The sequence below is a fragment of the Callorhinchus milii genome, unplaced genomic scaffold (assembly GCF_018977255.1).
Source record: "Callorhinchus milii isolate IMCB2004 unplaced genomic scaffold, IMCB_Cmil_1.0 Scaffold11, whole genome shotgun sequence".
NCBI classification, from domain to species: Eukaryota; Metazoa; Chordata; class Chondrichthyes; order Chimaeriformes; family Callorhinchidae; genus Callorhinchus; species Callorhinchus milii.
In genome coordinates, this window is record NW_024704752.1 from 8,933,250 (window position 1) to 8,942,106 (window position 8,857).

An 8,857-nucleotide genomic window follows, 5' to 3' on the forward strand; every position below is an offset into this window, starting at 1 on the left:
GGTCTGCTACACAACACTATTTAGTCAGACTGACGAGAGAGAGAGCATCTGCAAGCCAGATGAGACATGGAAGTACTGACACTATCACTGATGAACAACTAGGAACTCATTTAAAACCAGTTAACAGCAGCCACTAAAGACAATCACAAATTAAATTTAAAACCAAAACCCATAAAATAAATGGTGGGTGGGGGGGGGGGGAGATAAAGAGCGAAGATGTTGATGTCAAATGAATACAAATTGATCAAAGGATGGAAAAGGAAAGCTTAACAATAACGTAACAAGCAGCTACATACCCTGATATAGAGAGCAGCCGTCTGCGATCCATTATTCAGTAAATTATAGAAAATAGTTCCAATCTGATTACAATCTTCCAGCAGACAAATGTGAACAGGGAGAAATACGGGGAGGTCCTTAAAGATGTTGCTTCTCACCTTCCATTGATTCAGGATCACATTAGCACAAGAAAATAGTATCAGAAGCTTAAACCACACAAGTTTATACTTAGCTCTGCACAGCCAGCAGCAATGACATTCCCTGTGTGAACAACAGCGAGGGCAATGATTGGATGCGACAGCAATTGTGCAGCCCACACAGAGCGTGCTGCACGCAGCAGACACAGAGACACATCCTCTGGGAGCAGCCTCCAGGGCACTGGTGCTCAGCTGACATTCCTCTCTTGTCCTTGCACGTGTTAAATGGGCCATTGCACACCCTCCTAATAAGCCCCACTTCCAGAAACACAATTCCTGGACCAAAAGGTAATCAAGTATATCGTATATTCAATTTGAGGAAGGAACCAATCCTTTCTGTTTAGTTGCATGCTTTTTAAAGATTTACTACGAGACTTTAAACCGAGATCGTAGCTGCCTGATTCAGTTCCAGTGTGGACATTAAAGATCCCATGAAACTATTGTGAAGAAGAGCAAGGAATTCTCCCAGCGACACCGTTAAGCTTCTAACATCAGAACTCAAAAACGTATTAGGATGGGTCCCTCTACTTTGGTGTCTTTAATTCAGTCATGAGCAAACAGGACAAGTTGTATTTTACCATAAATGTCGCAGTGATCAATGTCTCCATGGTATCATTCAATATGATTAGGAATGTACAACAAAAACAACAACAAAATTACATTTATATAGCGCCTTTCTAGCGCCTTTCACAGCGGGAGGACTTCCCAAAGCGCTGATTAAAAAGAATGTACCCAACAAGGCCCCTATTAAAAAGGACTGCAGTCATGTACTGACACTTGGAACATAGGTAGAGGAGGAATTGAATCTGTGCACTCTGTGGGAATCGGCGTTAGATTAGTACTACAGGGAGCTTCCATAATTCATGACTATAGTTACTTTTTAATTACACTGCTAACAGGAACATGGAATCCTCATCTTCCTAAGACAACTATTTTGATTAGTTGTCAGTTCGTGCATTATGACACTGAAACAAAGACCATGCATTATAGCAACAAAACATCTTGGATACCAAGAATAGTTATTACTGTTATATTACAACTGGACCATGGGCTTTACGCTGATTGCAGATATAGCCTCTAAAATTGGACTTCTTTGGCAAGAGGAGCCTGCAAGGTGAGTAACTGAAGGTTTCAACATGATGAAGGAGAATGATAAAGTTGGCTGGGATACACTCTTCACAGCGCCACAGCATTCAAAGACAGAAGTACAAACTTAGGAAGTTATCAGCAAGTCAGTCAGAAAGAACATCAATGGGCTACACACTTGTGCAATAAGTTACCAGGGTAGACACTGATGTCCAAATGAACTTGGGGTATCCAATTGCAGTTGTAGTAAGAAAAGGGATTGAAAGCCTTGCTGAGGTCAAAGATAGTTAGAGATTTCTCAAAAGAAGGGCTTATGGCCTCAAACGTCTTTTCCTGTTTTAAAACATTCTTAGGTGCTTATAAAATGCCCCTCAAAATGACTTTCAACATACTATCAGATGCATAGTACAGAGACTATACAAAGTTGGACCAACAACAACAACATTACATTTGTAAAACGCCTTTCACATCGGGAGGGCGTCCCAAGGTGCTGAACAGTCAGGCATCAGGACTCAAGCGTGGGGGGGACAGGATTGGGGTGGGGGAGAGCAGAGAGATAGGAGGGCAGCTGAAGGCACGGTCAAAAAGGAGGCGTCTTGAGTCGTGCCTTAAAGGAGGCAAGGGAGCAAGGCGAAAGGATTGTGGATTGGAGTTCCAAAGGGTGGAGGCATAAGAGATATAAACTGAGCCCAATTGTTGTGTCCTAATTGCCTTAATTCAATTAGCTCAGCACAGCCCAGGGTCTGAACCTGTTACCCACGTGGTCTGTGAGGGCAATATCTTTCTGAGTTACCAATGAGCTCCTAGGCCCATGTGAAATAATGCAGTTGAAATTTGAAAAAAAATGCTTTATACATCTCTTTTCATTCAGATGGTTTTAGAACCTATTTTTCACTGTAAATTGTGTGTGTGTGTGTTGAAGAATTACAATGCTCTAAGGTCTGTTCTCCTTGCTGTGTAGTCACCAAACTTAATGGCAAACGTTGAAGCAACAAATCCGATGATACATGTGAACCGGACAAGAAGAGACTGTCAGTTTAGATGAGTGCCATTCATTACCTGTAACTCTGGGTGTTAAAATGATGGAAAAAAACGGATTGTGGAGGGGCTACAATACCTTGTAAATCTACACAGCACAGCAGGCTAATTGATAAATATATTTTATCTGCTTCATAATCTGTAAGGCGACCCTTCGCTTAACTTTAACATGCCATCGGACATCCTTTCTCCATTTCAATTCCCTCTGCATGATAGACCTTGTGGGGGAAGTGCCACTGTAATTGTTTTTGGTCAGCCAGGTTTCTGACACATGCGGAAGGAACCCCATCAACATGCTTAAGAATATCCAAACCAAACTGAAACTTCCATGCATCCCACCGACGTATGTAAATTCCAGAGATAGATTGTTGGAATGGAATGCGCACTCTCTCCCCGGAGTGACGCATCCTGTTTACGTAATTCTGGAAAATATTATGCTCAGGTTGTCAAAGATTCTAATATCAATATTTAGCTCTGCTAGAAATGCAATGCTTACCATGTTTCAAAATGGTAGCACTTAGCAAAATATGCAAAGCCATCCTGTACTGCTCTAGAAACGTAAATTATAAACAGAAAAAGACCATTAAAATCAATGAGTCCAATCTTTTAATTTTCAATCCCAGCCCCCCCGCCACTCCAATTTATTCTATATCCAGAAACACTAGTTGCTCTTGAATTATTTATACTCTGTTTCAATGCCCTTCGCTGGTAATTTACTCCTTTACCTTATGTGCAAAAGGTTCTACTTGACTGGTGTAAATTAGTCACTCACTTCATGGCTATTTGTGGGGCATTGCTGTGCACAAATTAGCTGCTAGGTTTACCTACAAATACACAGTCACTTTTCACAGTAAAATGATTTAAAGCACTTTGGGACGTGAAAGGCACTCTATAAATGCCTCAATTTGATAAGAAGCTACATCAAATGTGAAAATTATTGTTATTATGTTCTCATGTTCTCATTAATAATGTACAGTATTTCCCATGCATATAAATCCTCTCCTATATTAAACAATGTGCCTCAATCAGCTTAGTCAATCCCTTCATCATCTGAATTGGGTCATTTTGAATACACAGGGACTAAACCAACAACAATTGCATGCAATGGATGTGTTTTGAGGTGCTTTATCTAATGCAAACATGATTATTAATATGGTTTATATTACTGAACAGAGCAAGCAGATCTCAATCAAACTACTCTTTGTTTTCGGTTTGCCAACCTCACCCAGGAATTCAGTGTCCCTGGGCTCGGGAGGTGGAATTTGAGCCCGGGTTCCCATGCCTAAGCCTTCATGGAAACTGTCATGATATGGAAAACTAGTTATGACACAATTGGACTCAGCTATGATGCCTACATCCCCCCAATGGTTGCATAGCCTGTCTCCACTCACGGGGGTCTCCAACACCACTAACTGCAAACACTAGTAACAGCAATAACAATAGGAACAACAAATTGCATTTATCTAGCGCCTTTCACATTGGGAGGGCATCCCAATGAAGGGTTTGCATCTGAGCTGGGGTTGGAATCAAGAGGGGTGGAAGGCAAGGGGGTGGAGATGGGAGGATGACTGAAGGCACGGTTAAAGAGGAAGATCTTGAGGTGGGCCTTGAATAATAATAATAATGCTTGCATTTGATACAGCGCCATATCACATCTTCGAGACGTCGCAAAGCGCTTCACAGATTTACTGTATATTGAATTGACTATACATTTTCTGGGCAAAACGCGGTGGCCAATTGCACACAGTAGTGTCCCACAAACAGTCGTGGATTGAGTGACCAAATTATTATTTTGTTTTAAAATTTTTTTAAGTGATTATTACCCCCGGAAAAGCAATCCAGCAATCGACTAACAACCAGTTTCCTACTTACTGCTAGGTAAACAGAGGCATATGGAGTAAGGAAACTTGCCTAAGGCACGAGAATCAAACCCAGGTGCTCTCCCTTGTGAGGCGAATGTTCTAATCACTAACCATTATGCTATAGGAATCCATGGGAAGAAGGACCCAAGGGAGGGAGCAAAGCTACAGAACGAAGTACGGAAGGCAGGGAGCGAGGTGGAAGGGCTCCGAGATGGAGTTTCAGAAGGTGGGGGCAGAAAGGCTGAGGCCTAATAGTGGAGCAGACAGGGCGGTGGACATGGAGCAAGCCAGTGCCCACCGAGCGGAGAGAGCAGACAAGTTGGTAATATTTTAGTAGGTCTCAGAGGTAGGAAGGAGGAAGACCATCTTTATGTTACGTGTTTTGGATACAAAGATGAAAGATAACTAGTGATAGTGACCGGCAAGTTATATACCCCTCTATATATATATATAATCTATTATATATATAATCCTTGCATTTGATATAGCACCTTATCATGTCTTCAAGACATCTCAAAGCGCTTCACAGAATATGTTGTAAAGTGAATTGACTGTATGTTTTTAGTGGGAGAAATGCGGCAGCTAATTACGCACTGCAGTGGATTGAGTGACCAATTTAATATTATTATTTTGGAAAGGAATTATTACCCCTGGAATCTGCTAATCGATTAACAATCTAGGCTCTAACATGCAGAATAGCCACTTATAGTACTCGAGGACAGCGAGAAGGGGCTTGCGGAACCTGGTCCTAGTTTGAGTTAGCACGTTCAGAAGAGAAAATACATCAACACAGGGAAGCTTAGTGTTGCACACAGTGTTAAGAGCAGGAAGGATAATGTAACACATTTCAAGCTACAATATGTGCCTCTGAGCCATTAAAGGGGATCCATTTTCACAAACAGCTTTGATAAGCCTCTTTTGATTTGTCTGCAAACACGTGACCGATACTAAACATTATGTTGAAATCCAACATTAAAGTTGAAAAGCATTTGTCAGATAAGCTGTAAATCGTCTGGTGCCTAATATCAGAAGAGGCACCTCCCAACTTACAATGTTTCAGCAGGCAAACCCTGCACTTTGAGCTAAAGTGCAAAACCTCAGCTACAAGATCTTGGGTTGAAGTCAAAGGTCTAGCAAGACTGTGTGACTTACATGGGATTCCCACACGGTGGGACCAATAATGTTATTGCTTTCAAGAGGAGGGCATTTTCAACCTCATGTTACTTATGTGTGAAATGGTATTGTGATTGTGTTAGTTTGGCTCAGTTGGTAGCATTCTCGCCTGAGTCAGGAGGATGTGGGTTCAAACCAATGTCATTATTTTGAACTCACAGTTTACACTAACACTTCAGTACAGTGCTGGTGGAGTGCTGCATTGTTGAAAGTGATGTCCTTTGGAAGAGCCATTAAACTGAGGTGCCATCCGTGCCTATTCAAGTGGATGCTAAAGATTGTGTGGCTCAGTTCGAAAATAGAGCTTCTCCCAGTGTTCTGGACCAAAAATCCTCCAAATAAAATATTGGTCATTCACTGCTGTTTGTGAAACTCTGCTGTGTGCAAATTGGTTGCTGCATTCACATAAAAACATTCACATTGGTCACGACAATACAGTGAAATCCTGTGGAGCATTTTGAGACATCCTCCCAACATGAAAGGCACTGTGTCAAATACAAGGATTATTACCAATATATCATAGAATCATAGAATTATACAGCACAGACGGACCATCGTGTCTGTACCGGGTTTTTGAAAAGAACTATTCAAATCAATACCACTCCCCCGTGCTCTCCTCATAGCCCTGCAAACTTGTCCTCCTCAAGTAATTATCTAATTCTCTCTTAAAAGTTGTTATCGAATCGGCTTCCACCACCCTTTCAGGCAATGCATTACAGATCCGAACAACTCGTATTGTGATGAAAATGTACTGTGATGAAAATGGTACATCGATTCCTGTGCTTCCCCAAATCCTCAAAAAGTTTGCCAAACACTTTGTCAAGAAGATAAGATCCCTTTAAGGAGTGATTAATGGATGTGATTCTGGTACAAAATAAAAGGTCACATCGTACCCCTGGAGTGAGTGCTTCATCATCATGCACTGACCCAAAAAGGTGTCCTTCTCAGACGTGCAATGTACAGTGAAAGGATGGGATGGAGGAGGAGCTGCACAATTTGCTTTCAAAGCTGCAATTCCCACCAATTGATCTTTATTTAATTCTGAAACACTTACTGCAATAAAAGAGACAAAAACACCTTCAATTCCATTTGGTCTTCAAAGCATTCTGTGGGCACTTGTGGGTGACGGATCACCCTAAAGGTAGACAAATGGATTGAACAAAGGCTTTTATCTTACTGATCCCGTGGCAGCAACAAAATTATTTGTGTTTGAAATACCCGAGGCAAAACTTGACTTTGCAAGATTTCCGTCATGTTGAGCGTTCTCCTGATCCAAATGACCAATTCTTTGTTACTCTGTTCGATAAGTTTCTCAAATGCATCTTCTCAAATGTGTGCTTCTAAAATGACTAAGGTTACTTTTACAACATCCCTTTATGTGGGATAGTGTCTCGGAACGCTTAACAATGGTGGATTTCTCAAGCCAGAGAGAAAATGGATGTGGCGGCAGCCACAACAAAAGAACAAGGTTGTCAGGCAATGATTTGAAAATGGGCAAAGATGGGCCAAGACAGGCAAGGAGTTCCAGAGTTTTGGGGAATAGTGGCTGAAAGCACAGCTGCCAAGGTAAGTGGAGGGGATATTTCTAATGAAACGCTGTTTACAACTGCAGTTTTGGCTGTTGTGACATGAGTCGGGGGGAGAGGGGGAGGGCTGGGCCCTACCCAGTAACTTGAGGCAGAGCAATGAGGATGATCCCCAGTTTGAGAGGGATGAACAATACAATACAAAATTACATTTGTAAAGCGCCTTTCGAAGAATGATTAGATAAACTCATCAGCTTGAATGAGACATCTCAGAAGGTGGGATATATAAAATGCTAGATGGGATTGAGGAACAATACATGGATACACAATGCAGGTGGACAAACAGGGACAGATTCACAGTTATGAAAGGCAATTCCAGGACAGACACCAATAAGTACAGAGGATGATTAACCACTGAATCAGGTTACCAGGAAGGGTGATTAAAATAATGGATTTATTTAACAATAGCTTGATGCTGTTCTGAGTGTGGTTATCCTGGAAGGATGAGAACAAACAAACGTGCCAAAGGGCCTTCTTCACCCAAACATCTCTTTCTACTGGCTGAAGAAAATTTCTATGTAGAGTCACACTGGAAACATTACCTTGTTCTTTATCTTTCAGAGTCCATGTGTATTTATTGTGTTTATTTCGTCTGTCACTTACCCTTCAGTGTTTAAAATCTCAATTCTGAATCATGGAAGAGAAAAACATTTACTGGTGAACAGCTGGTTATGAAGATTAGGAGTTTGGTATAAACCTGTCAAATGATTGGTTTTAGAATAATAAGTAACAGATCTTGTTTCTTTTGTGACACACAGTATCATTTCAACCAGACTGAGCTCCTATTATTCTAACGGCCTCCAGGTTTCATTCAATAGGATTGCAATTTGCATCATTTAATTAATATCTCAACAACCATTAAACTCTACAAATTCAATCTGTATTATCAATATTCCCACACGTGCATCGTCCATGCAATAAGTCACTTGCTCCTCAGGTGTCTTATAAAAGCCCATACTGGACCTTAGTTATATTTTTGCACCTTTGCTTCCAAATAAAAGGTTGCAACTTACTCTTGAGAACATAGGCACCAGTGTTTAACTGTAACCTTTAAACTCTTTAAGCACATCAGTAACTTGGAAATGTCTATTATGTTTTGAAAATCATCATTTTATTTTGCGACTTTTTATACCAGTGACATACGAATCTGAAGAGAAGCAAACAAACTTAATAAAGCCTGATAAAGACTTTCTCCACTTTTGAAAATATGGTTGTAAAATTATACCTTGGTATGATTTTTGTTCTAATTCTGCTCATTTTCTCCCCTCTTCTCAAAGGACAACAACAACAACAGATTACATTTATGTAGCACCTTTCACGTCGGGAAGACGTCCCAAGACTCCTGCTGGGGAATCATTGTTTCCCTGCTACTGCAAGTGCTCTTTTTTCACACGTAAGCTGAGACAGTGAATGTTAGAAGGCTGCTCAGTTATGGTGGAATCAAAGCAAAGCCCAATCTCTCCCATCCTTTTGCAACAAGCACACTTCACAATAAATAATGCTGAATGCTCTTGGCAATAGTGCCTCATGTCGAAACGTCTCAAAGCACTTCAAACACTGAGTTATTTTGAAGTGCAATGACCACTATTATGTAAATAACTGTGGCAGCTAATGCGTGGCAGCAAAAGCTGACACAGCA